This window comes from Microcaecilia unicolor, chromosome 1, assembly GCF_901765095.1.
Source record: "Microcaecilia unicolor chromosome 1, aMicUni1.1, whole genome shotgun sequence".
Lineage (NCBI taxonomy): Eukaryota > Metazoa > Chordata > Amphibia > Gymnophiona > Siphonopidae > Microcaecilia > Microcaecilia unicolor.
The window spans coordinates 677472355-677499680 of NC_044031.1; positions in this window are offsets into that span (position 1 = coordinate 677472355).

Genomic DNA, 27326 nt, shown 5'->3' on the forward strand with positions numbered 1-27326 from the left:
AACAAAAGTATCTGTTTAGCAAATTTGCTTTTTCTTCATCATTATCTACATAGCGGTTCGCAGCATCTTTCAGTTTCACAATTCCCTTTTTAGTCTTTTTCCTTTCACTAATATGCCTGAAGAAATTTTTGTCACCCCTTCTTACATTTCTAGCCATTTGTTCTTCCGCTTGCGCTTTCGCCAGATGCATCTCTCTCTTGGCTTCTTTCAGTTTCATCCAGTATCTTCTCCGTGGTTCCTCTTCTTGAGTTTTTCTGTATTTCATGAACGCCAACTCTTTAGCCTTTATTTTCTCAGCCACTTGCTTGAGAGACCATATCAGTTTCCTTTTTCTCTTGCTTTTATTTACTCTCCTTACATAAAGGTTTGTGGCCCTATTTATAGCTTCTTTCAGCCTGGACCACTGTCCTTCCACATCTCATATGTCCTCCCAGCCCATCAGCTCCTTCCTCAGGTATTCCCCCATTTTACTAAAGTCAGCACGCTTGAAATCCAGGACTTTGAGTTTTGAGTGGCTGCCCTCCACTTCAGTTGTCATATCAAACCAAACTGTTTGATGGTCACTGCTGCCCAGGTGGGCACCCACTCGGACATTTGACACACTATCCCCATTTGTGAGCACCAGATCCAGCGTCACTTCCTCCTTCGTGGGTTCTGTCACCATTTGTCTGAGCAGAGCACTTTGAAAAGCATCCACGATCTCTCAACTTCTTTCCGATTCCGCAGATGGAACCTTCCAATCTACATCCGGCAGATTGAAATCTCTCAGCAACAGCACCTCTCTCTTCTTTCCCAACTTTTGAATATCTGTGATCAGATCTTTATCTAGTTCCTCCAATTGTGTTGGAGGTCTGTAGACAACACCCACATGGACAAAGGTTCTATCATCTCTTTTAAAGGTGATTCATATCGCTTCTTCCTTTCCCCAGGCCCCTGTCGTTTCAGTCGCTGCAATATCATTTCTCACATACAGAGCTACTCCTCCACCTTTACGACCATCTCTATCCTTCCTAAATAGATTATACCCTGGTATGTTTGCATCCCATTCATGGCATAGGCGGTCGGTGGCCCAACTGTTTGGGGAGGCTAAAGAGGGCGAGGTTAGGGGTGGTGCCAGGGGTGGGGTTTACATCCATAATTGTATGACAACACACAGAAAAATAAATAAATAAAAGTAAAATTAGTCACAATTAATACCTTTAACAATTCAACATCAGATCTTCCATGTCTGATGTTATAACAAAGAAACTAAAATTAATTTAAAGTGTTGATGTCACTTGCTGACAACTGGATTAGAAAGAGGGCAATCTCTCCACTGCAAAACACTATACATAAAGTTGTGCAAAAACACACTCAGAACCTTACCAAACCATAACAGCACTAATTCCAAGGACAGGATGAGCTACAACCTTATGCGTGGAAAGGCAGCACTGTAATTACACCAGGCTCTAAAACACCAATACATTACCTAGTGAAAAAAACAAAACCAAAAGGGCTGCAAATAGTACACGCTAGCAGAATACTGCACCTTGATCACACATGAAAAACACATGACAACAGATATGACACAAGGAACTAGAAATCAAAAGATATGAAGGCAAAATACTGAACTGGAAAGTTACCTCAAGAAGTCAGACTCGGCATGCAGCAATACTAGAGAAATTGAAACTTAAGTGCAAAATATCACAGATGCACATTTCCAAAAGCTGACATATTCCAATTAATAAATTCTGAATAAAATACTTTTTTCTACATTTGTTGTCTGACCATTTAGTTTTTCTATTCGCTTTGGTCCAAGTGTCTTCTGTTTTATGGTGTCTTCTTTCCATTTGATATTTTTTCACTCACTATGTCCACCATCCTCCTGTGTCCTTATGTGTTCTGTCTACCATCTGTAGCCCTGTCTCTATCCTTCTTCCAGTTGCAGCATCTGCCCTCAAAGCGTTCCGATCCAGCCCTTAAATTCAGCAGTTTCCCCTCCATCCATAATCAGCATTTCTCCTCACTCCCCTCCCCTCCATTCATGTGCATTTACTTCCTCTGTCTTCCCTCCCCTCCATCCAGCATTTCTCCTCTCTTCCCTGCCCTCCGCTCCATCCATGTCCAGATTTCCCCTCTCTTCCCTCCCCTCCATCCATGTTCCATGTGCATCTCCTTCCTGTCTTTCCTCCCCTCCATCCATCCATGCCCAGCAACTCTCCTCTCTCCCCTGCCCTCCCCTCCATTCATCTATCCATGTCCAGCAACTCTCCTCTCTCCCCTGCCCTCCATCCATATCTAGCAAATCTCCTCTCTCCCCTGGCCCCTCCATTCATCCATCCATATCTAGCAATTCTCCTCTCTCCCCTGCCCTTCCCTCCATGTCCAGTGATTTCTCTTCTCACCCCTGTCCTCCCCTCCCATCCATGTCCAGCGATTCTCCTCTGCCCCTGTCCTTTCCTCCATGTCCAGTGATTTCTCCTCTCTCCCCTGTCCTCCCCTCCCATCCATGTCCAGTGACAGGGCCGTGCCTAGGGTCTCTGGCGCCCCCCCTCTGTCTAGCAGAGCAGGAACAGAAGGGAGCAGGCAAGTAAGCCGGACCTCAGGAAAAAATAGCACTGTATGTATCCCTCATTGATAAGTCTCTGACTCTAAAGTTTAGCAATTTCATTAAAGCAAAATGTATTTTCATAACACTTCAAAGATTTCCAACTCAAAATAGGAATGCTAATTCAAAATGTGAGCAAAGTCCTCTTAGTTTCCAAAGATTCTTTTTCTAATCTCCTTTGCACCAAAGGATATAATTCAGATCAAACATTTATCTCTGATCAACTATCTCAGATCAAATATTTATTTCAGATCAAATATTAAGGTTTCCTTGCTTACAGTCACTTAAATCTACCTAGCCTTTATATAGCTTATAGGATTTAAACACTCTTAACTGAAATTCACCCTTTTCTATTCTTCATAAACTTCAAGTAATCCTGAAATATTCAGATCCTTTTCTCACTAGACTCAAACTTCAATCTCCACCAACCTCTTTTCATTCTTATTTTCTCATTTACCACATAATCAGGCACTCTTTTATAATTTCAGTCAACACACATAGGAACTCACAGCTGCATGTCTCTCTTGGCCAAACCGATGGTCAGTTGCTGTCTCACTCTATTCCCTTCCCTGCAGATTTCTAACAGAAGCTGATTATCCAATCAGAGAGCTCTATTTGAATGCAGATTAACACACAGCCACTGGGAATTTTTAGTCAAAAACACTAGATAAACCCTTCGTTTTTGGACCAAACTTCACACTTTTGATCAGAGCCATAACCTAACATTAAGGCTGTAAACATTCCATCATTTTTATCCATAAATATGCAAATGAGAACCTCCCAAAAATGGACAAATTTGCATATGATTTAATCAAATCTGAGCATATGACAACCAAGTACAGACTCCCAGCACCTGAATTCTGCAATTAGATTTAATGCAAATACTTTTAAAACTTATTTTTAGCACTTTTACAATTTCAGGTTCTCTTTAATTTGAATGCTGTTCAAGCTCTGAAGCTCACCCTGAGTGAGGAGTTATCGCCAAACCAATGCATATATAGCAATCTGGTTGTATTCTCTCAAATAACTTGAAGAGCCTGCCTGCCTCAGTGAATACTGCTGTTTTGTTTTCACTTCCGGGTTTGGGCAGGGGAGATAGAAGAATTGGAACTCCAGGTAAAAGATTTTGCAAGTGAGCGGAAGGCAGGGACAGCAGGGCAGCAGCGCCCCTCGAAGGCAGGCGCCCCCCTGCCTTGCTTACCCCACTTACTGCATTGGCACGGCCCTGTCCAGTGATTCTCCTCTGCCCTCCCCTCTCATCCATGTCCAACGATTCTCCTTTGCCCGTGCCCTGTCCTGCCCTCCCATCCATGTCCGGTTACTTGTCCCAGCCCCCCAGTTCGAGGTGTAACCCAGCCCCACCTGCCTGTCCTCAGCTCCCCAACAGCCCACCATTCCATTCCTGCTGCAGCCGCCCTGCATTTAAAACCTGTTATTTTAAGTTGCAGCGGGGGCTCGCCTCCAGCCTTTCCTTTCCCGCTCAATGTCCTGCCCTCGCGGAAACAGGAAATACCTCATCAGCGGAAGGCGGGACTCGAGCTGCTGCTGCGAGTTAAAATGACTTAACGCGGGAACGGAATGGAAGGCATGTTGGGGAGTTGAGGGCGGGCTCAGCCGGGGGTGGGGGACGAAGGCGGAAGATACAATTTGTTCTTGGCTGTACCGGTGGGGCCACATTGGAGGAGAAAGCAGGCGGGGAAGGTCACAGCTGGGCTGGGGAAGCTTCGCCTCCCCAAGCCTCTTATACGGGGCAGGGCCACCGAGAGACTGGGCCGGGCCCGGGACAAGGCCGCCACCGACCCCCCCCCCCCCCCCCCCGAGGTCACTGCCGCTGCCCCCCTCCATCCGCTGACACAAGAACAAAATGAAGCACGGGGCCGAAGCAGCCTTCAGGCATGCGCTGTTGGCTCTACCGGTCTGTTATGACCTGGTGAATGGGAGCCCTTGTGCCCCGACTGAGCACGGCGAAGATGAAGTGGCACCGCACTCGATCAGGCAGCCAGACAACCCCTAGCTTCACCTGGGGAGCGACCACCGTTCCCTGGGAGTTGAGCCCCCAGGTGCAGGTGGCCACCAGGACTTCTGGAACCGGCGGGGTTGCACAACCGCTGACCAGGCTGGCAGGCAGGCAGACACAGTCCAGGAGCAAAGAGTCAGTGAAGCAGCAAAACAGAGAGCAATCCGAAAGTCTGGGCAGGCAACAACACAACGTGTGGTCAGTAAACAATCCAAGGTCAGGAACACAGGAAAACACTGGAACAGATGAAGACCACAACCTCTAAGCGAATAGAAGCCGAAGCATGGAAGGACTGGAAACAGGGCTTTAAATAGAGCAGGAATTAGGCTCAACCATGAGCTGCTGTTCCAAGATGGCTGCTCCCATCAGCAGAGGTGCCTACATCCAAATATGGGCTTCCTTCCTGACCTCGTTACTCCAAGATGGCTGCCCCCTCCTGAGCTAGCCAAGATGGCTGCTGTCCATGATCCAACCCGGATGACGGCTGCTAGGTTAGGAAACAGAAACCAACCCATCCTGGAGAAGTGTAGCAGAGCGTAACAGTACCCCCTCCGGAAAGATCTCCCCCTCACCGGTTCGGTCTGGGCTTAGCAGGATGATGAGCATGGAACTCCCGGATCAAATCTGGAGCATGCACATTGTCCGCCGGCTCCCAGGAGTTATCCTCTGGTCCAAAATGCTTCCAGGCGAGGAGATAGTACAACCTCCTTCCACGACGCTTGGAATCCAGGATGCGATCCACCTCATACTCTGGATCTGGATCACTCTCAGGCACGACCACCTTCTTGGGTTCAGGATGCCACTTTGACCTGCAGAAAGGTTTCAGGAGGGACACATGAAAAGCATTGTGCACCCGGAGTTGACCGGGTAAGTGTAGTCGGTAAGTCACTGCTCCTATCCTGGATTGTACGGCAAAAGGTCCAATGAACCGGGGAGCAAACTTCAGAGATGGGAGCCGCAGTTTCAGGTATCGGGTGCTCAACCAAACCTTTTCTCCCGGCAGGAATGTGGGAGCCGCTTGTCTTCTACGGTCATAGGTCTCCTTGGCCTTGACCGCGGCTCGTCGTAACTGTTCCTGGACCTTCCTCCAAGCTTCCTGAAAGGAACAGATGGTGGACTGCACCTGAGGTGGAACTTCTGCAGGGGCAATTGGAGGAGGTAGACGCGGGTGGCGTCCATAGATGGTGCTGAAAGGTGTCGTCCGGGAGGCCAAATGCAGACTGTTATTATAGGCAAACTCAGCCCAGGGTAGCAGTGTAGACCAGTCATCCTGGCGCCGGTTAGAGTTTGTCCGAAGGAACGCCTTCACCGTCTGGTTGACCCGCTCCACCATACCATTGGTCTGGGGGTGATATGCAGACGAGAATAAAGAGGTAACCCCAAAAGCTGAACACAAAGCTTTCCAGAAGCGCGAGGTAAACTGCGAGCCTCGGTCACTAATGATCCTCTGAGGCAGTCCATGGAGCCGGAAGATGTGTGTGATGAAGTTTGCGGCCAGGGTAGCGGCAGTGGGTAAAGCCTTCATAGGAATGAAGTGGGCCATCTTGGAGAACCGGTCGATCACCACCCAAATGACCGTGTTGCCCTGCGAGGGTGGCAGGTCGGTGATAAAATCCATGGACAGGTCCTCCCATGGCTGCTGTGGTACCGGCATGGGCTGCATTAGCCCCCACTGCTTTTGATGTGAAGATTTAGTTCGGGCGCACACTGGACAGGTAGATACGTATTGTAGAACATCCTGCACCATCCGGGGCCACCAATATGATCGAGAGATCAGATGTAGGGTCTTGTGGAACCCGAAGTGTCCAGCAAATTCGGAAGTGTGCCCCCAGCGCAGCACCTTCCTACGAAGCCTCACAGGAATGGCCTTCTGGCAGGGCACTGGCCCCGGGCATGGAGGGAATGCATGCCAGATTCAACATTGGGTAGGGCTCCTCCTGGTCCTCGGGAGCCTCGAAGCTGCGGGACAGGGCATCCGCCTGGACATTCTTTTCCCCCGGTCTGAAGATCAGACGGAAGTCAAACCGGGCAAAGAACAGAGACCACCGGGCTTGGCGAGGATTCAGTCTGGTAGCATTTTGCAAATAGAGCAGGTTCTTGTGGTCAGTTATTACAGTTACTGGATGTGCTGCTCCCTCTAGTAAGTATCGCCATTCCTCAAAAGCTAGTTTGAGTGCCAGAAGCTCCCGATCCCCCACCGTGTAGTTTTGCTCCGCGGGGGTGAACTTCCGGGAGAAGAAGAAGCAGGGATGTTTTTTCCCGGATGCCGATGTCTGAGAGAGAACTGCCCCTACTCCAAGGGATGAGGCGTCCACTTCCACCAGGAAAGGCTGAGTAGGATCCGGACTGCGGAGTACCGGGGCAGAGAGGAAGGCCTTCTTCAATGTGGAGAATGCAGAGAAAGCCTCCGGCGTCCAATTCTTTGCATCGGCCCCCTTCCTCGTGAGGGCCATCAGAGGAGCCGTGATGAGAGAGTAATCCTGGATGAACTGCCGGTAGTAGTTCACAAACCCCAGGAACCTCTGCAAAGCCCGCAGACCCTGAGGCACCGGCCAGTCTCGGATCGCTGTCAATTTACCGGGATCCATCTATAACCCGGTGGAGGAAATGATATATCCCAGGAAAGGCAAACTCTGTTGGTGGAATGAACATTTCTCCAACTTGGCATACAGCCGATGTTCCCGGAGGCGCTGGAGCACGGTGCGGACGTGAGTAACATGTTGTGACAATGAAGCAGAAAAAATCAGGATGTCGTCCAGATGGACGATCACTGAGGAGTAGAGCAAGTCCTGGAAAATGTAATTCACAAAGTTCTGAAATACTGCAGGGGCATTGCAGAGACCGAACGGCATCACCCGATATTCAAAGTGTCCTTCGTGGGTGTTGAAAGCCGTCTTCCACTCATCTCCCTCCCGGATCCGTACAAGAATGTAGGCCCCGCGCAGGTCCAGCTTGGTGAAGATCTTGGCCCCTTGAAGACGGTCAAACAACTCCGGGATGAGTGGAAGCGGGTACCGGTTTTTAATGGTAATTTTATTCAATCCTCGATAATCAATGCAGGGACGAAGATACCCATCCTTCTTCGAGACAAAGAAAAATCCGGCCCCTGCAGGGGAAGTGGAGGCTCGGATGAACCCCTTGCGAAGATTGTCCTGGATATACTCCCTCATGGCTCGGGACTCCTCCCGGGACAAGGTGTAAAGGCGCCCCCTAGGTGGGTTGGATCCGGGCAGTAGGTCTATGGCACAGTCGAAAGACCGATGGGGAGGCAGCGTGTCAGCCGCCCGAGCACTGTACATGTCACGGAATTCCTGGTAGTTCTCCGGCAGCATGGGCGAATCTTCCTGTGGGGTCTGCAGCTTAGCTGAGCAGAGCGGCAAAGGTGGCTTGACCTGCTGGAGACAGTGCTCGACACATCGGGAACCCCATTTCCCGATCTCCCCGGTGGCCCAGTCGATAACAGGAGTGTGTAATCGGAGCCAAGGCAGTCCAAGGATCACCGGGTGAATGACTCGGGCAAGAACCAGGAACTGGATCTTCTCCTGATGTAACGCCCCCACCTGTAGACCCAGGGGCGAGGTGATCCGGGTGATGGTTCGAGGAAGACTATCCCCCTGGATGGAGGTGACCCTGAGCTCCGGTTGACAGGGCACCGTGGAGCCACCTAGCTGCGACAGGAATTCGGCATCGATGAAGTTCCCTCCGGCCCCGGAGTCTAGCAGGGCCCTAGTATGAGCCTGGAAACCCTTTCCTTGGAGCAGTATGGGAACAAGAGAGCAAGTTGTCTGGAAGGGCAGACAGCCGGCCCAGAGCCACCCCCTTCATAGGGCTCGGGCCGGAGCGTTTCCCGATCTCCCAGGCTTGTTTGGACAGGAGCCCGTGAAGTGTCCGGCCTGCCCACAGTATAGGCATAACCGGTTCTGGAGACGATGGGCCCTCTCCTTCTTGGACAGGCGATGCCGCCCCAATACCATGGGTTCCTCCTTGGTTCCTTCCGAACCCTCTTCGAAGGACCGGGGCGTCTCGGGGCGATGGGGAAGGCCTCTGGATCCCTGCGCTGCCAGCTGCATGACCCTCTGCTGGGCTCGCTCCTGGAACCAGATATCGATTCTAGTGCAGAGTGCAATAAGGGCGTCCAAAGTAGCGGGAATCTCTCGGCCGGCCAATTCATCTTTTATCTGGCCGTCCAGCCCCTGCCAAAAAATGGCCGTTAAGGCCTCCTGGTTCCACCTGAGTTCCGCAGCCAAGGTACGGAACCAGACAGCATATGCCCTGACCGACCCAGAGCCCTGCTGGATCCGCAGCAGCTCCCCAGAGGCAGAAGAAGGTCGGCCAGGAACGTCGAATACCATCCGGAACTGCCGCAAGAACTCCTCCAGGTTTGCCAGAACCGGACTCCGCTGTTCCCATAGCGGGGACGCCCAAGCCAGCGCGGCACCGGAAAGCAGGGAGATGATGTAGGTCACCTTTATTTTGTCAGATGGGAAAGCCTCCTGTTGCAGCTCAAACAGGATCTGACACTGGTTCAGGAACCCCCGGCAAGCTGTGGGAGTACCGTCAAAGCGAGGTGGCTCTGGAAGTCGCAGACGTGCGGCAGAAGTCTCCGCTCTCGGGACTGGAAGAACCGCGGCTGCTTGCCGCTGGAGCCCTGGTAGCTGACTGCAGACCTCCTGCAAGGTACTGGACAGGCGGGTTAGCTGCTCCTGCTGCTGGTGGAGAACCTGAGCCAGGTGAGACAGCTCAGACCTGTCTGGCGAGCTCATGGCTTCAGCTGGTGAATGGGAGCCCTTGTGCCCCGACTGAGCACGGCGAAGATGAAGTGGCACCGCACTCGATCAGGCAGCCAGACAACCCCTAGCTTCACCTGGGGAGCGACCACCGTTCCCTGGGAGTTGAGCCCCCAGGTGCAGGCGGCCACCAGGACTTCTGGAACCGGCGGGGTTGCACAACCGCTGACCAGGCTGGCAGGCAGGCAGACACAGTCCAGGAGCAAAGAGTCAGTGAAGCAGCAAAACAGAGAGCAATCCGAAAGTCTGGGCAGGCAACAACACAACGTGTGGTCAGTAAACAATCCAAGGTCAGGAACACAGGAAAACACTGGAACAGATGAAGACCACAACCTCTAAGCGAATAGAAGCCAAAGCATGGAAGGACTGGAAACAGGGCTTTAAATATAGCAGGAATTAGGCTCAACCATGAGCAGCTGTTCCAAAATGGCTGCCCCCATCAGCAGAGGTGCCTACATCCAAATATGGGCTTCCTTCCTGACCTCGTTACTCCAAGATGGCTGCCCCCTCCTGAGCTAGCCAAGATGGCTGCTGTCCATGATCCAACCCGGATGACGGCTGCTAGGTTAGGAAACAGAAACCAACCCATCCTGGAGAAGTGTAGCAGAGCGTAACACGGTCCTCTGCCCCCGGAACAGGAAATTGACGTCAGCGGGGGCAGAGGACAGCAGAGCCGACAGCACATGCCTGAAGGCTGCTTCGGCCCTGTGCTTCTTTTTGTTTTTATGCCGGCTGTGGAGAGAAGCAGCAGCTCCAGCTCCGGCTCTGGCTCAGCGCGGCACTTTCCTGCTGCTGCTCAACAGAAGCAGCGGCAGTGGAATACAGCAGGAGATGACCCGCCAAAACGGGAGTCTCCCACTGAATGCGGGCGGGTGGGACTGCGGCACCGGGCCGGGAATTTTGTTCTCCCTGTTCCCCCCTCTCGGCAGCCCTGATACGGGGCACCTTTGATTCATGGGAACCATTGAGCCATGTCTCCGTGATTGCAACAACATCTAAGCCTGCCTCCAACATCATGGCTTGAAGGTCATAAACATTATTGCTTAGACTGCGAGCATTTGTGGTCATCGCTTTCCATCTACATTTCAGTGGAATTTGTATCTTCTGTTTAGTTTCTTGTTTAGTCTCACTTCCTGCTGTGTTGGTAAGAAGTGATTTGCTAAGATTGTTGATTTCATTGCTTTCTTTTCTACTGACACATCTTTTGCAATTAAGATAACCTGGAATCAATTAATTCCAGTAAATCCATCAGAGAGTTTAAATACACAGCACAGACCCTGAACCGGTGTTGCAATCTCCTCTGTGTCCTCCATCAGAGGCAGTGGGAAGTGCAGTAACTGCAGCATTAATGGAATGGTTTTTATCATAGTCTTGCAAAGTCTCTCTTCATCCCTATGGATTCCCTCAGATATTGATTTATTTATTCAGCACTTTCCTGCTAGGCAAACCCTCAGATAGTAAACCATTTCATTTGTGAAGGTAGGGGATGGGTGGGGTTGAATGGGGGTCGAAGATGCTAACAATTAAGCTGGCTGAAACACATCTTGGCCGTGTTCTCTCACGCTGCTACACCAGGGGACTAGTCGGCTCTGTCAAAGCTCGTCTGAATTATATATTCTCAGTCAGTCAAGAGTCTTCAAAGATGCTGCAACTGGGAAGAAAGAGTGAGGGGCCAGAAGTAAACAAGTGTCATGAAGAATGGGAAGAAGGTTTCAGTCCAGGAGCAGTGGGAAATGCAGATTACCTGAGCAGAAGGAAGAAACCCTTTGCCCTGTACCATATTGCCTCCTAGAGGGATCCATACACACTGCAGTTTCTCTTGTAAACATAATCAGATAAGGCTTGCTTTATAGTCTAATAGCTATATTGATCCTGACCAAAACTGCATTCTTTGTAGGTTATGATAGGCCCAGCAAAAAGATGTAATACATGAGACACCACCTGAAGAAGAGACTAACTCATTAAAATCAGAAGCTGTCAGATATGGTGAGTTCCTGTGCCGAGCAGTGTGCTGCCGGGTGTGAAAAAGACACGAACCCAGGTTCTGTTTGGCGGCCGAGCAACCCTGAAGTTCATCTGTGGTGATCGCCTTTCCCCGAGGGTTGAGCCCCCAGGTGCGGGCGGCTGACAGGACTTATACTGAGAGGCCAGGAAAGGGGCGCCCAGAGAGACCAGCCAGAGCAGAGCAGAAGGAAGAAGTTCAGGAGCGGGTCACAACAGAGTGACAGGCTGTAGGCTTTGAGCACCAGGTCCCTTATCACCTCTGGTGTCTTGGAACTGGAACTATCACCTCTATGACCCACAATCAAGGAAGCAGGAGACAGAGACTTACCTGGACTACTAGGGCCCTTTCTCGAGGATCCTGCTTTTGCTGCATACATATTACTTCAGCACAGAGCCCAAGATAGCCACCCACTCATCGGCTAGCCGCCATGATCTCCAGCCAATGGGTGCTACCCCTGCTGTGTCCCAGGGGCCCCCTGGCTTATTGGGCCCCAAAGCCCCTCTCAAGAGGCATCTGATCTGGTGCAGCTTTCCACAGCCACCAACTGCATTCAGTCCTGTGGCAGAATCTGAGGTCGAGTGCTCCACCCACCAGGGCACCATGCAGTCCAGACTGGAACTAGCCTCCTCAGCACCACCTAAGATATGCTTCTGCCGCTTCTTATCGCAACACGCCAGCTGCTCCTCTCCGGACTCAGCTCCTGCAGTCCCTAGCCCTCATCCAGGCCGACCGCTCCACTGCTGCCTGTGCTGCACCTGTACCCCTACTCACCACTGTGCCCCACACAGTCTTCTTTCAACTCAGGCACTGGTGCAGTCATTGAGTTACCTGTAGCACTCTCTCATTGACCCACGAGTAGGGTCCCAAAGCCCTGAATCTCCAGCCCTAGCTCTCAGGTGAGTTTTAAAGTGCTGGATGTTTTCCACTGAAGTCAGGGGGCTTCCGGGGGCAAGATGAAGGAGGAAGCTCTGCGGAGCTACTTCAGTTTGCCATGAGCCCCGCCAGAAGTCCATCATTATCTCCCTTATACTGTATCAAATAGCATCTCTTTTTCTTTCTCCCTATCAATTTAACTTGTATGATCCTTGTTCACAGCCCAGAAATGCTACTCAAAAGTAGTGTATCTAGAAAATTTGAACTTATCTAGATAGCAGCAGCTGGTAAGTGCAGCTGACCAGAGCTAGTCAGCAATTTTCAGTGCTGTTGTCTGGATAATGCCACAGAACATTATTACAGGCTGCATTGATGCTATCCTGATAGTAATAAGACACAGGAAGTGCAGTCAGCCACAAGTAGATATGGTGATGAAGTTTGAGAACCTGTACCTGACATGGCCCATATTTTGGCAAATTGCCTGCCTCAGAAATTGTATCCTTGGTCCACTAGCGATAATATGAATACAGCATCAAAAATCATTCAGCCACAGTGCAGGTTCTATCATTTATCTGGATAGTTTGCTTTGTTCAGATCCTCATTATTTATCCTCATTAATTTGAATCCATTAAATAATCCCAGTGCTCTATCAACTTACTGTTCTCTTAGAGCACAATTATAATCATTTATTCTATATCGGATCTTAGTGGGGACTCATTTCACTGAGTTCCTGAAGCCTCGTGATCACCTCAATCTTCACTGGTCCATATAAATTATTATATTGCATCATCCTTATTCTTATATATATATATATATATATATATATATATAAAAAACATGATTTTAATTCCATATTCAGTCCTTCAAGTGTTTTATTGCATATCAATGACTTTGATTTTATCAATAACTTAGCTGTAGTTGAGGGATCCGTCACCAACATGGGCAATGTTTCACCAAAATGCTGCTTCAAGAGCTGGTCCTCTAAGTTATTGATAAAATCAAAGTCATTGATATGCGATAAAACATTTGATGGATTGAATATGAAAATTAAAATCACGTTTTTAATCTTTATTTTTTTATTTTCCAGTCATCCATAAGATCATCAGCTATTACACATATACTGGCTTTAAAAAAAAAAAAAATATATATATATATATATATAAGAATAAATAAGGATGATGTAGTATAATAATTTGTTTGGGGGGTTTTGCAGTATTTTGCAGTTACTGCATGGTAAATCATGTATTAAGGGGGTCTTTTACAAAGGCATGCTAGCATTTTTAGTTTGTGCTAATCATTAGTGTGGGCATCTCTAGCATTTAGTGCACGCTTATTTTTAGCGTGCACTAAAAACACTAGCATGCCTTTGTAAAAGGGGACCTAAGTCCTTTTTGTGTTAGGGGTGTATCCTGAGCAGAGAATGGCCATTGAAGGCATTTTCTGGTTAGTGTGCTGCAAATACCATACTCTAATTGGCACCTTTCCAGTTAGTAAGGGACCACTTATTATGTCCTAAAGTACCCTACAGCCAGGGCCGTGCCTAGGGTCTCTGGTGCCCCCCTGCAGACTAGCAGTTGGCGTGCCCCCCCCCCCCCCCCCCCGTGTGGCACAAGATGCAAAGGAACTGAAAGATGGAGTGCATCTTTGTGGGATTGCTGAACAAATAGAGGGTTTACAACCACTTAGCTTTTTGTGCTTTCATGTTCACGACATTAGTAATTAAATCTTTGATATCTAACTGGGCACATATATCATTCTCAATAGCAATCATGGCAAGGCTTACAAGCCTTTCTTGCGAAATACTTGATTGCAAATAATTTTTCTCTCTGATCATCACCTGATCACCTTCACACTTCTTCACCCCCCCTCAGCCCCGCCCAACATTAACCACTACTTCCAGAAATCTCCAGGCTATTGACCCTCCCAGCTTATCCTCTAGTATTTCTGGTCTCCTCCCCTCCATCATGTCCTCCGAGTCTGTCGACAAGGCTGTCTCCGCTTACAATGCCACTCTCTCCTCCGCTCTGGACACCCTTGCACCATCCATCCCCGTCCCTCAAGGTGTACTAATCCCCAGCCCTGGTTGACCCCTTGCATCCATCACCTTCGCTCCTGCGCCCGATCTGCTGAACGCCTCTGGAGAAAAACTCACGCCTATTCAGATTTCCTTCATTACAAATTCGTGCTATCCTCCTTCCAGTCCTCCCTATTCCTTGCCAAACAGGACTGCTCTAGAAATGTTAAGTAGTAGTAGTACTACACCCAATTGACCAACTCCCTCAGCTCCAACCCTCGTCGTCTCTTCGCCACCCTTAGCTCCCTCCTCAAAGTACCCTCCGCTCCCACCCCCCTCACTCTCTCCTCAATCATTGTCTGACTACTTCAGCGACAAAGTGCAAAAGATCAACCTTGAGTTCACTACCAAGCCACCTCCTCCTCTTCACCCTTCAACCCTCCCCCTCAACCAACCAACCCTGGCCTCTCTCCTCCTTTCCTGATATCACTGAGAAGGAAACCGCCCGCCTTCTTTCCTCCTCGAAATGCACCACTTGTTCCTCTGATCCCATCCCCACCAACTTACTTAACACCATCTCTCATATTGTCACCCCCTCTATCTGTCATATCCTCAACCTCTCTCTCTCCACTGCAACCGTCCCTAACACCTTCAAGCACGCCGTGGTCACATCTCTCCTCAAAAAACCATCACTTGACCCTACCTGTCCCTCCAACTACCGCCCCATTTCCCTCCTACCCTTCCTCTCCAAAATACTTGAGCACGACATTCACAGCCGCTGCCTTGATTTTCTCTCCTCTCAGACCATCCTCGATCTGCTTCAATCTGGTTTTCGCCCTCTACACTCGACAGAAACAGCACTCTCTAAAGTCTGTAATGACCTGTTCCTTGCCAAATCCAGAGGCCACTACTCCATCCTCATCTTGCTCGATCTATCCGACGCTTTTGACACTGTCAATCATGATTTACTTCTTGCCACACTGTCCTCATTTGGGTTCCAGGGCTTCGTCCTCTCCTCCTATCTCTCCCACCGCACCTTCAGAGTACACTCTCATGGATCTTCCTCCACCCCATCCCGCTCTCTGTTGGAGTTCCCCAGGGATCTGTCCTTGGACCCCTTCTTTTTTCAATCTACACCTCTTCCCTTGGCTCTCTGATCTCATCTCATGGTTTCCAGTATCATCTTTATGCTGATGACACCCAGCTGTATCTCTCCACACCAGACATCACCACGGAGACCCAGGCCAAAGTATCGGCCTGTTTATCCGACATTGTTGCATGGATGTCCAACCGCCACCTAAAACTGAACATGGCCAAGACCGAGCTTATCGTCTTTCCACCAAAACCCACTTCTCCTCTTCCACCACTCTCGATTTCAGTTGATAACACTCTCATCCTCCCCGTCTCATCCGCCCACAACCTCGTAGTCATCTTCGACTCCTCCCTTTCCTTCTCTGTGCACATCCAACAGACAGCTGAGACCTGTTGCTTCTTCCTCTTTAACATCAGCAAAATTCGCCCTTTCCTCTCTAAGCACACCACCCGTACTCTCACCCATGCTCTCATTACCTCTCGCCTTGACTACTACAACCTACTCCTCACTGGCCTCCCACTTAACCATCTATCCCCCCTTCAATCAGTTTAGAACTCTGCTGCACGTCTTATATTCCACCTGAACCGATATGCTCATATCACCCCTCTCCTCAGGTCACTTCACTGGCTTCCGATCAGATACCGCATACAGTTCAAGCTTCTCCTTCTCACCTACAAATGCACTCAGTCTGCAGCCCCTCACTACCTCTCTACCCTCATCTCCCCTTACGTTCCCGCCCGAAACCTCCGCTCACAGGACAAATTCCTCCTCTCAGTACCCTTCTCCACCACCGCCAACTCCAGGCTCCGCCCATTCTGCCTCGCCTCACCCTATGCCTGGAATAAACTTCCTGAGCCCTTATGCCAAGCCCCCTCCCTACCCATCTTCAAATCCTTGCTCAAAGCCCACCTCTTCAATGTTGCCTTCGGCACCTAACCTTTATACCTTTCAGGAAATCTAGACTGCCCCAATTTGACTGCCCCTTCTTGATTGACTGTACACTTGTCCTTTAGATTGTAAGCTCTTTGAGCAGGGACTGTCCTTCTATGTTAAACTGTACAGCGCTGCATAACCCTAGTAGCGCTTTAGAAATGTTAAATAGTAGTAGTAGTAGTAGTAATTTTTTATGATTTTTAACTGTGAAAATGATCGCTCACCACTTGCCACACTGACAGGAATTGTCAGCAATATTCTTAGAAACAAATTGCTATACATTGCAAAATAAGATAGCAGATGTAAATTCTCAAAGTGGACATATTACAAACACTAAAATGAAAATAAAATGATTTTTTCTACCTTTGTTGTCTGGTGACTTTCTTTTTCTGATCATACTGGCCCAGTATCTGATTCTGCTGCTATCTGTCCTCTTAACTCCGTTTCCAGGGCTTCCTTTCCATTTATTTCTTTACTTTCCTCCTTTCTTCATTTCTTGCTTTATATCCATAAGTAAAAGCTGGGTCCTCCGCAGACTTGACTGTCCAGTGGATCCAGCTTCTGCCTATTTTCTCCATCCATGTGCAGTTTTTCTCCTCTCTTCCTTTTCCCTCATCTCATCTCCTTCCTCTCTCTTCCCTCCCCTCCATCCATGCCCAGCATTTCTTCTCTCTCCCTTCCCCTCCATCCATGTGCATCTCCTTCCTCTGTCTTCCCTTCTCTCCCCTTCATCCATATCCAGCAATTCTCCTCTCCCCCTCCCCTCCATTTCCAGCAATTTCTCCTCTCTCCCTGGGCCCTGCCCTCCCATTCATGTCCATCCTTGTCCCTCTCTGCCCTTCCCTCCTCCATCCATATCCAGCAATTCTCCTCGCTCCCCTCCCCTCCATTTCCAGCAATTTCTTCTCTCCCTGGGCCCTGACCTCCCATCCATGTCCATCCTTGTCCCTCTCTGCCCTTCCCTCCTCTATCCATATCCAGCAATTCTCCTCTCTCCCCTCCCCTCCATTTCCAGCAATTTCTCCTCTCCCTGGGACCTCTCATCCATGTCCATCTTTCATTTAAATTTACCTCCAGCCTTCCCTTCACGCTCATTCGTTCCCTCAGTGTCCCGCCTTCTTCTGACATCATTTCCTTGCGAGGGAGGGACACTGAGGGAACGAACGAGCATGAAGGGAAGGCTGAAGACGTCAGCAGCGCTTTCACTGATGCTGCTCAGCTGCTGCGACATCGGAGATAAATTTAGATAACAGATTTAAAGCCCCCAGGGCGGCGCGGAGCTGGGGTAAGCGGCTAGGGTAAGCACCGTGACGGCACCCTCCAGAGGTCGGCACCCTACTGCGGTGCTTACCCCGCTTACTGTGTTGGCACGGCCCTGCCTACAGCAAAGTACCATGTGGTAGCTTCAAATTTATTGGAATACCTGTAATGGAAAATGCTAGGAACATCCCCAGTAGTTGCCACATTAAATTTGCTACTGTGTGGTAAAGTCTCACATTAAGCCACGGTAACAGCAAATTTCACTGGCATTGAATTTCTAGGGTCAGCCAGTGGCCCATAATTTATGCAGGTGCCAGCCAATATTCAGTGCCAGCACCTGCATAGCTAAGCGGATATAGATAGGACTGCTCAAAAGGCACTGAGGCCGCGATGCTCAAAACTCTGACACTGTTCTGAATAGTGCCTTAAAATATTGCCAGAACAATGCAGAAGAACAATGCCCTAATGATCAATGCTAGTGAGATATAAATATCGACGGGCTCATAGCATTGAGCATTAGGAAGTACGGCGGGAGGATTGTGCTGGTGCATGCACAGAAAAGTTCCTGGGGTAGGTTCGGCACCTGGTAAAACCTGAACATGAACACATATTGGCGTCTGTTTTCTGCAGCCTAAATATGTGTTTTTAATTTATTTTTAGCTTGGACGCTTATAATTAGACACAGGAAACAGATGTCAATGTATGTAGGGTTACCATATTTTGTCCCCCAAAAAGGAGGACACATGCCCCTCCCCCACCACACACCCACCCCGCCCCTTTCACACCCCACCCGCCCCCTTTCACGCCCTCGCTCTGCCCCCTGTCACATTTTCCCCTCCCCCCTGTCACACACCCCATCACCCCCCTCCCCTTACCTTACTACTGCCCTGGTGGTCTAGTGACCTCTTCGGGGCAGGAAAGAACCCCCTCTTTCCTGGCCGGAGCGCTGCCCTGCATGCATCCTTCCTGTTGGTGATCTCGGCGCCGATTCAAAATGGCCGCCAAGAGTTGACGTCTTGCGAGGTCACGTCAACTCTCGGCGGCCATTTTGAATCAGCGCCGAGATCACCAACAGGAAGGATGCATGCAGAGCAGCGCTCCGGGCAGGAAAGAGGGGGCTCTTTCTTGCCCCGAAGGCGGAAGAGGTCACTAGACCACCAGGGCAGTAGTAACTAAGGGGAGGGGAGGCTAGCAATCTGCCTGCCCGCCGGATACGGCCCGCCCGCCAGCATGCCCGTTTGTCCAGAAATCCGGACAAATGGGCAGATTGGCAAAACCCGCCCGGTTGCCCGGACATGTCCTCAAAAAGAAGACATGTCCGGGTAAATCCAGACATATGGTAACCCTAAATGTATGCATTTGCTTGGGTCTGCTGTTTCTCATAACTAGCACTTAAGGGCTTGCACAGCTTCCTTCTGCTTCCAAAAGCAATCAAAACCAGCAGATTTTGCAGAAAGAATCACGAGAGAAGCACGGGAATCATGGGAAATTCTCTCTTCCAACACTCTAATGCCTGTTCCAACCTGGTGTTATTTTTTGCAGTGGTAAGGCAGCTTTGTTTCAGGCACTCTTTTCTGAGCATTGGGAAAGAATACAAAAGGACCTCATTTACATGAGCTTGATTATATTTGCATGCTATCTGCGCTAGTGCCTGGTGCACTCATTGTTTCCTGCACTATACCCCTCTAAATATTCTGCGCAAGTAAATGCAGGCGCTAGCATGGTGCTAATGGCCTTCTAATGCCCACATCTACTTCCCTTATGCTAAATGAGAGGTCATATGGAACATTTTTGGACCTCTACTCTGAAGAAGAAATCGAAACTTGGCCATGCCGGGAGAGGTTCCAGTTTTTTCTAAGCTTTTGATTTTTTGATATGAGATTGCAAAATATTTATATAAAATAAATTAAAAATTCAGGATCAATAAGGATTACACAGTACTGCACAAGAAATTGTTGGAATGCAGTATCTGTGCTGTGATAATCTGAAGATCCTTCTATAAATGATAATTTTGAAGAATGGTGACACGTAATTTGATATGATTTAGGATGCAGTTGCTGGGAAAATGTTTCAAATTTGTGTTTACTTTTGAGCATCAGGGCTTGAGTATAGCCAATGCCTGTATAACTGCTAGCTCCTCCCTGACTCCATCATCAGACTTCCCCTGCACTACCTGGGCAGTGCCACAATGATCAGAGTCAGTTAAGTACCGCTGAATATTGGCAACCAGCCTGCTCTGCCTGGTTTAAATAGGCAGGAACCTCTCCTGCTTGCTTAAAACATGCCAAATAGCAACCCCTAAGTTTGTACCCAAGGCAATGAAGGGTTAAGTGACTTATCCAACATCACAAGGAGCAGCAGTGGGATTTGATCTGGGCTTCCTTGATTGTCAGCCTGGCGCTCTAACCACTAAGCTGCTTCTAATGGTTATGATTACTTCTTTAAACATGCCTGATGATGATATCAGAATGTGCTCTGATCACCCTCAAATTTCAACTTCTCTTTGGATTAAACATAGTAATAGCTAAAAGACCTATTTGTAATGTAGGAGTTCACATAATGGGCCTGTCTGGCAGCCTGCCAAGATGCTGGGGCAATGGCTGAGCTGGTATTGCTAGCTATTTAGATTATTAACCATCTTTATAAATAGACATGGGAATAGAGGGATTCTGCATATAAAATAAGTCAGGGAACTTGTGTGTGGAATGAAGAAGAAGACAAAAATCATCCTGGATAAGGGGAAATATCTTGCAAGTGGTTGTCTGTGGCTGGCAACTGGAATACATTCTTGCAATGCTGACAGGGATAACTGGATGGACTGGAGGAGTGAATTGATTATTTTCTGCTGTCATCTACATGTTTTGCTTTCCAGCACTGGGAAGCAAGTATATGAAAAGAGTATGTGTGTTTCTGTCCATCCATTAGGGGGTAAAATTATTCTTCAAAGAAGGAATGAAAAATCGCCAGATGTGATAACTGAAAGAAAATGGGAATATCACAAACATACTACAGATTCTGAGGTCAGTATTTAGCCACACAGAAAACAGAGAATTTGACATGTCTAATTTAGATAGTTTCAAATCATACATTCAAACACCACTGAATATTTACAGTAAGATGAAATGTCCAAATTAGACATTTAGGGGTGAATTCTATATATGATGTGGAAAACATTTGGCACACGCCCAACATTTGGTGTGGATATTTATGCGAGTATTCTATAATAGGTTCGGAAAGCACAACACCTATTATAGAATACAATCATAAATATCTACGCCTAAATTGGACATCACGCCGAGTGATTGGAGGGTGGCCAATGTAACGCCGATTTTTAAAAAAGGTTCCAGAGGTGATCTAGATAATTATAAACCGGTGAGCCTGACGTCGGTGCTGAGCAAAACGGTATAGACTATTTTAAAGAACAAAATTACAGAGTACATTCAAAAGCATGGATTAATGAGACAAAGCCAACATGGATTTAGTGAAGGGAAATCTTGCCTCACCAATTTATTACATTTCTTTGAAGGGGTGAACAAACGTGAATAAAGGTGAATCGGTTGATATTGTGTATCTGGATTTTCAGAAGGCGTTTGACAAAGTACCTCATAAAAGACTCCAGAGGAAATTGGAGAGTCATGGAATAGGAAGTATTGTACTATTGTGGATTAAAAACTGGTTAAAAGATAGAAAACAGAGAGTAGGGTTAAATGGTCAGTATTCTCAATGGAGAAGGGTAGATAGTGTGGTTTTGCTGGGATCTGTGCTGGGACTGCTGCTTTTTAATATATTTATAAATGATCTAGAGATGGGAGTAACTAGTGAGGTAATTAAATTTGCTGACGACACAAAGTTATTCAAAGTTGTTAAATCACAAGAGGATTGTGAAAAATTACAAGAGGACCTTACAAAACTGGGAGATTGGGCATCCAAATGGCAGATGATGTTTAATGTGAGCAAGTGCAAAGTGATGCATGTGGGAAAGAGGAACCTGAACTATAGCTACGTAATGCAAGGTTCCACATTAGAAGTCACCGACCAAGAAAGGGAGCTAGGCATCATCTTTGATGATACATTGAAAACCTCTGCTCAGTGTGCAGCGACGGCAAAGAAAGCAAGTAGAATGTTAGGTATTATATGGAAAGGAATGGAAAACAAAAATGAGGATGTTCTAATGCCTTTGTATTGCTCCATGGTGCGACCACACCTCGAATATTGTGTGCAATTCTGGTCACTGCATCTCAAAAAAGGTATAGTGAATTAGAAAAGGTACAGAGAAGGGCAATGAAAATGATAAAGGGGATGGGATGACTTCCCTATGAGGAAAGGCTAAAGCGGCTAGGGCTCTTCAGCTTGGAGAAAAGACGGCTGAGGGGAGGTATGATAGAGGTCTATAAATAATGAGTGGAGTTGTGAACGGGTAGATGTGAATTGCTTGTTTACTTTTTCCAAAAATACTAGGACTAGGGGACACGCAATGAAGCTACAAAGTAGTAAATGTATTTCTTCACTCAACGTGTAATTAAACTCTGGAATTTGTTGCCAGAGAATGTGGTAAAAGCTGTTAGCTTAGTGGGGTTTAAAAAAGGTTTGGCTAGCTTCCTAAATGAAAAGTCCATAAGCCATTATTAAAATGGACTTGGGATAAATTCACTTCTTATTTCTAGGATAAGCAGCATAAAATGTGGATCTTGCCAGGTACTTGTAACCTGGATTGGCCACTGTTGGAAACAGGATGCTGGGCTTGATGGACCTTCGGTCTGTCCCAGTACGGTAATACTTATGTTCTTATGTTCTTTAATGAGGGGCTTAACGCTCAATAAATTGGTAATCTGGCTCTGAGCATTAAAACACACTTCTCTCAATTATCAAATGTTTCTGCAGTGTTAGATATTAGTGTGTATGTGAGCTATGCATATACATATAAGTAGACTATTGTGACTGGAAGGATGGAGGATAATTAACCCTACGCTGCTCAGTTCTGTGTCTGACAGGAATTCTTCCCTGTTTATCACTTTTCTGTAGTCTCCTAAATGTATATTTCCCTGCTATATGTATAGAACACACTCTTTTTCTATGTGAAAGCCTATATGTGGTAACCCAGCTACAGCAGTTAAATTTCAGCTGCTGTGTCTTTCAATGCCACCTCATGGGCAAGCGCACTCTGTAAAAGACAGAGCTTCACTGTCTGCTTTACCAAGAGGTGAAGGTGGGGGGAGAGGGCCTGAAGGTTGAAGTGTAGTGTGAGGATGTCATGGCTTCAACACTAAATAGCATCAAATTGGACAGGCTTTCAAATGAAAATGCTATATGTAGGCATGATGATGTAATTAGACACTAGGGAAAACTGCTGAAAGCATATTTGAGGTTAGGATGCACATTCTCATAGCTATGAATGCACAGCATTTTCCTTCACTTTCTCCTGGATTATTGTAGAGAGATAGGTGACAGATAATTTAGAAAGGTTCCACCTTAATGCCTTAATGGAACTCTGATTTTCTTTCAATCTCACCAGCGACTTTAGGAGTGATATCTAGTTGTAGCAAGCAAAAATATCAGATCCCCAACCCTGCTGCTGGTACAGCTCACTGACAAAGAGGTACAGATCACAAATCCCTCCAGCAAAGTTATAAATTCGAGCAAACCAAACCCTTTGGAGAGAACCACACAGTACATTAACCAGCATCCTGCTGGCTAAACCCTCCTCCTTTAACAGATTAGCTGCTAATGTTTCCCCTTACATGCAGGCAGCAGCCTGGCCACAGCATACAGAAGCAGCATGGAGACAGATTTAATCAAGCAGCCTGTGGTCCCCATGGTGGTGGTGAGAGCTCTGACTGCATGCTCATCATTCTAATCTGTGCCCTCCCGTGTCCCGCTCTCCTGCTTTACATTCACTCCTGCAGATGGTAATAGGAGAGACACTGCTATATTTCCATATCAATCCTGGCCCTGCTTTCAGCCTGAAATAAGAAAAGATTAATTATAGGTTGAAGGCAGGAGGCAGCTCACATCCCCCTCCCCCCCCCCCCCCCCCCCCCACACCTCTTGTTCTTTGGCAGGTCATAGAAATTGACAGATACCGAGTGAACTGTGTGTGTCTCTCTGCTACTTCACAGTATCATACTCCAAATATACACTGCATACAGAAAGAAAAAGACAGGCACAAAATGTACCCATATTCAGTCACTTCTCATCCTTATACTAAATTCCATACTAGCCATCCATTCTATATCCAGTTACATCTTGCCTTTGGTCTGCTTTACATAATTCTTTCCTGTTTACTTTTCCCTTTTCTCTGCTCCAATAGGTCTTGAAGTATAAAGGTTTTGCCCATAGGCGCAGAAAAACCAATAATAAATCAGCCCTTGTGAAAAATAATGTATTCATATCTACTGCCCTTTGGTAATATTTCTGTGTAATTTATTGACAGTCATCACTGAGAGAGGGTTTGAAACCGTCACTGCAGGAATTCAAGTGAAAAACCAGATTGACTGTGGGCTGAGTGCCATAGAGGAATAGGTCTGGTTTTAGTCTGTGATTTATTTATTTATTAAACACTTATATACCACATATCATAAAGCATAACTTATCAAAGTTATACATTAACAGTACAAAACACCACAAATATCTACCTCATGCCACTACCTGAGCTTATTTTGTTGATGGATACTCGGCTCTACATCTAAGCAAATGATACACAATAACTCATATCTGTTGAACCAGATTTACCTACAGCCCTGAATAAAGTACTATTTATTTAACAGCAGTTCAAGAATGGGCGAAAAACAACAAACTTTGCCTGAACTCAAGTAAAACTGAGCTCCTGTGGGTCTCTAACACAAGCAGTCATTTGTTTTATATAATTTGTTAGATTGTAAACTGCTTTGTTCTGAAAACGTAAAGCAGTATATCAAATATAATCCAACAACAACAACAAAACATCTGACATCAAAATCTCCTTTGAGAGCTACAACTTCCCATTAAATCCAGTCAGGAACCTTGGTGCATAGGTAGTCTCAACACGTACGATAATCCCCCAAATCCAAGCAACCTTTAGGAGCTGCCTCTACTTCTGCAGCAACTTTACTGTTTCCTTCCATACATTGAGAAGGCAACTCTTGTCACAGTGGTTCATCCCATGATAACATCAAGGCTGGATTACTGTAATGTACTCTACATGAGTGTGACTACAAAGGGTTTGCATCAACACCAATTGATTCAGAATACTATTACTACTACTACTTAGCATTTCTATAGCGCTGCCAGGGTTATGCAGCGCTGTACAAGTTTAAACATGGGGAAGGACAGTCCCTGCTCTAGAGAGCTTACAATCTAAAGGTAAAAACTATGTAGTCAGTGTAGGTATCAGGAATGGGAAGGTGGTTAGGCGCCAAAAGCAAGGGAGAAGAGATGGGCCTTGAGTAAGGACTTGAAAATGGGCAGGGAGGGCGCATGGCGTATGGGCTCAGGAAGTCTGTTCCAGGCATAAGGTGATGCGAGGCAGAAGGGGCGTTGTCTGGAGTTAGCGGTGGTGGAGAAGGGTACAGAAAGGAGTGATTTGTCCTGAGAGCGGAGGTTACGGAATACTGCAGCAAGACAGATAGAAAGTTATAAGTGACATGGCCACATCACACCATTTCTACAAAAACAGTACAATATAAAGCTAATTTTAAAACTCCATGCCTGATTTTCAAGGCCTTTAAAGGAAATGGGAAGAACAGGATCTCCCTCTTCACACCTCCAAGGTCCCTTAGGTCCTCCAAAGGGTTATTCTTAAGCGCATCCTCTCCAAAGGAAATCATGCTATGTGACACTCATCAATGAACTTTCTCTGGAGTACACCCCACACTCTGGAATGCACTCTCAGAAAGGCTTCGCTTAATGCAAGACTATCTCTACTTCCAGAAGCAAGCAAAAGCTTGGGTCTTCTCCAAGCTTTTAATGGAAGATGCAACTAACTAGCTAGTCACTCTCAGAAGGACTAACACCAATTGCATATACTATAGCAGGACTTGCTTATCCTTTCCCGAGCTTATTGTCTTACATCTTTTCCAACGCCACGTGCAACTTTTCCATGGAAGATACTTATTTACTCGATCTGTCTATATGTTCCACCTCTGCTTCCATCCTATGCTGTCCATTACAATGTTTTAATGAGTATTGTGTTAACATTGTCCCCAGATTCTTTAAAGTTGGGTGGCCAAATTTCCGGCTAGTGTACAAATTTGATCATGTAAGTTATAGAATAGTGCCAGTTGCGTGACTAACTTGATGTCTAATTTAACAATTAAGTACCAATAATAGCCCTTAAGTGGCATTAATTGGTGCTAATTAGCACTAATTTGTAGTTACACATATAACTGCACATAGGCGCTATGCTATAAACATTCCGCCCGATATTCAACACTGTTTAACCGTCCAGGAATGACTCTTAGCCAGTTAAATAGCACGTAACTGATTATCTACAAATATTCAGTGGGAGATCGCTGGTTACCTCCCGCTGAATATTTGCAGCCAGCGCTTAGTGGAGAACCGGCTATATTGCATGATATAACTGGCTATCTGCTAATAGTGCATTGCTGGCTAAGTTTGGTGGCCAAATTGAAGTGTCAAATAGCAGCAATGCACTATTGGCAGATAGCCGGTTATATCATGCAATATTGACTTGGCTGGTTAAGTTGAAACCGGACAAATAAACCTGATATTCAGTGTTGATCATTAGAAATGGCCTGGCATTGAATATTTGGGCTCAGCATTGACCACGAGAGGCAGCCCATCTAACTCCTGTGGTCTGAATATCGGCCCCTTACTGCCAGATTCTATATAGTGCATCTAGCATTCTGCGTTGAAATGTAAGCGTATTGCACAACAACACGTGTAACTTAATTGGCTTAACAAGCTAATCAGCATTGATAATAGCACCTAACAAGCAAAAATGGGTATTAATTGGTAATAATTAGAATTTACACGCACAACTCACTAAGCGTATTCTGTAATGAACTGTGCCTAAGCTTTAATGCTTATAGTTAAAAAGGGGTGAGGTTATAGGCAGGGAAATGGGCATTTCGTAGGCGTTCCAAAATTTACACACATAGTTATAGAATATGGTCCAGTATGTATAAATCTACGTGCAAGGATTTATGCCACATTTTTGTTGGTGTAAATAGAGGCGCCTAGTTTTAAGCGCTGGGATATCAACTAAGTGTATTCTATATACCGTGTCTAAATCTAGGTGGTGCTTATAGAATACGCTTTGCCTGAAATGTTCAGTGTGTGGATTTTTTAGGTGCCTTATATAGAATCTGGCCCATAGCACCTAAATGCTGTAGCATGCAACTACAAAGGGGGCATGCCCTTGGCTGGGTCAGAGGCATGTCTTGCACACTTAAGTTACAGAATACTATGACTTACATGAGCAACTAGCAACTTTAGGTAGCAGTTTTTACACCAGCCTTTGACATGGCCTACATGCTTGCACCTAAAGTTAGGATTACATATGCCAACCTACACCCTATTCTACACAAATCGGGAGATGGGCGTCCTTCTCGCAAGGTCGCCCAAATCGGCATAATCGAAAGCCGATTTTGGACGCCCTCAACTGCTTTCCATCACGGGGATGACCAAAGTTCACGAGGGCATGTCAGCAGTGTAGCGAAGGTGGGACTGGGGCGTGCTTAGGAGATGGGCGTCCTCGACCGATAATGGAAAAAAGAAGAGCGTCCCTGATGAGCACTTGGCTGACTTTACTTGGTCCATT